We start from the raw sequence: 2,812 nt of genomic DNA, 5'->3' as shown, positions 1-2,812 counted from the left end.
GGATCCAAATCAGCCCCTTACGAAGCAACGCATAAACTAGGGTTTAAGCTTCTGTCACTCTAGCAACCCATCATCTACTTACTACTTCCCAATGCCTTCCTCTAGGCCCAAATAATGGTGAAGTGTTATGTAGTCGACGTTCACATAACATCACTAGAGGAAAAACAACATACAACACGTCAAAATATCGAACGAATACCAAATTCACATGACTACTTATAGCATGACTTATCCCATGTCCTCAGGAACAAAAGTAACTACTCACAAAGCATAATCATATTCATGACCAGAGAGGTAATGAATAGCATCAAGGATCTGAACATATAATCTTCCAGCAAGTAATCCAACTAGCATCAACTACAAAGAGTAATTAACACTACTAGCAACCTTACAAGTACCAATCAGAGTCGCGAGACGGAGATTGGTTACAAGAGATGAACTAGGGTTTGGAGATGAGATGGTGCTGATGAAGATGTTGATGGTGATGATTTCCCTCCGATGAGAGGAGTGTTGTTGGTGACGATGGCGACGATTTCCCCCTCCGGGAGGGAAGTTTCGCGGCAGGATCGTTGTGTCGGAGCTCTAGATTAGTTCTGCTCAAGTTCCACCTCGTGCCAGCGGCGATTCCTCTCGAAAGCCTCCTCTTGATTTTTTGTGGAACGAAACCCTTCTTGTAGCAAAAGAGGGGGGGCTAGAGGGGGAGCTGGGAGCCTACAAGCCCCCTAGGCGCGACTAGGGGGAGGCCACGCCTAGCAGGCTTGTGGCCTCCTGCTGGCGCCCCTCTGGTACTTCTTCGGTCCAATATTTTTTATAAAATCCAAAATAAATCATCGTTGATTTTCACGGCTTTTGGAGTTGCGCAGAATAGGTATCTCAAACTTGCTCCTTTTTCAGGCCAGTATTCCAGCTGCCGGCATTCTCCCTCTTCATGTAAACCTTGCAAAGTAAGAGAGAAAAGGCATAAGTATTGTACCGTGAAGTGTAATAACAGCCCATAAAGCGATAAATATCAACATGAAAGCATGATGCAAAATGGATGTATCAATACCCCTCTCTCTATTCATCCGGGAAGTACCAAGATGTATCTAGACATCCGTCAAAAGTATTGGTGGTATATGATAAAGCAAGACATTTCTCGATATATTGAAGAATGTGATGTTTGTCGTCGTGTCAAAGAACAACATCAGAAACCAGCTGGACTTCTGTAAGCACTCCCTATTCCTGAATGGAAATGGGATAAGATTCACATGGACTTTGTTACTAGTTTTCCAAAGTCACAGAAAGATAACGATGTTATTTTCAGCGACCGATTCTCGAAAGTCGTACACTTTCTGCCAGTCAAGGAGACAATTACTGCTAGTCAATTGGCAAACTTGTATACCTCCATAATTGTGTCACTCCACGGCATTCCGAAGGAAATCAGTTTAGACCATGGGAGTATTTTCACATATAAGTTATGGAATAGTTTCCAAGATGCAATGGGAACTCATATAACCTGGAGCACTGCTTATCATCCCCAATCCCAAGGCCAAGCCGAGAAAATTAATCAAATTCTTGAAGACATGCTTCGGGCTTGTGTTATCTCTTTTGGCAATAAGTGGGAAGAATCTCTTCCTTATGTTGAATTCTCTTATAACAACAGCTATCAACCCAGCTTGAAGATAGCCCCCTTTGAAGTGTTATATGGACGTAAGTGCTAAACCCCTATGAACTGGTCAGAAACTGGGGAACAAGCACTCATTTGTCTAGACATTATCCAACGAGCTGAAGATCAAGTCCGCATTGTCCGGGATAATCTCAAGGCGGCCCAGTCCCGCCAGAAGAACAATTGTGACAAGAAACACTAGGGTTCCACCTATGAAACCGGTGATAAAGCTTATCTGTGTGTCACTACTTTGAGAGGCACTCATCGGTACGGGGTCAAGGGCAAGCTAGCTCCTCGCTATATTGGTCCTTTCCGCATTCTTGAAAGACGTGGAGATGTGGCTTAAAATTGGAGCTGCCACCAAAATTCTCCCATATCCACGATGTCTTCCATGTGTCGCAACTTCGTCGTTGCTTCAAGGACCCGAACCGTGAAGTGGATCTTGAATTGATCGAGCTGCAAGATAATCTCACTTACAAGGAGCATCTGATCCGCGTTCTTGAAGAAACTGAACGTCAGACTCGTCGGAGGGTTACCAAGTTCTTCAAAGTACAACGGTCAAATCATTCTAAAGATGAAGCCACTTGGGAACGCGAGGATAATCTTCGGGCGGAATACCCCGATCTTCTCCCTTCTACCTCTTAATCTTCACGACGAGAATTTCTTTTACTCGGGGAGACTTGTAACACCCGTGGATTTCAGTTATAGTGATGCATGTAATTAAGCTACAGCAAACCATGAGGTTAAGCTAATGTTTTTGCTAAACCAGGCCTTCTCTTTATTCTGGCATTTCTGCACTCGGTCCAAAGATATAGCCTCATTCCTTTGATACTGATGCATACTTAGCATAGTTCTGATATCAGTCTTGCGAGTACTTTGGATGAGTACTCACCATTGCTTTGCTCCCCCTTTTCCTCTTGATACGACTTGTCGCGACCACGTGATGGAACCAGGAGATGGCTGATCCCGCCAACGGCTACTACTACCCCAAGGGATCCTACTAATACGTGGAGGCCGCTGACGACGAGGTGGACTTGCCTTTTTTATCCCATGTTAGTTTTGTGCTAGCCTTCTTAAGGAAAAACTTGTTTATTTATGTGTGTACTCAAATATTGTTTAATTTTGCTGACTCAATTGTATTCGAGCTTATGCATTCGAGCTCTCGAG

The sequence above is a fragment of the Hordeum vulgare genome, chromosome 2H, assembly GCF_904849725.1.
Source record: "Hordeum vulgare subsp. vulgare chromosome 2H, MorexV3_pseudomolecules_assembly, whole genome shotgun sequence".
NCBI classification, from domain to species: domain Eukaryota; kingdom Viridiplantae; phylum Streptophyta; class Magnoliopsida; order Poales; family Poaceae; genus Hordeum; species Hordeum vulgare.
Note: the sequence above shows the minus strand (reverse complement) of the source record.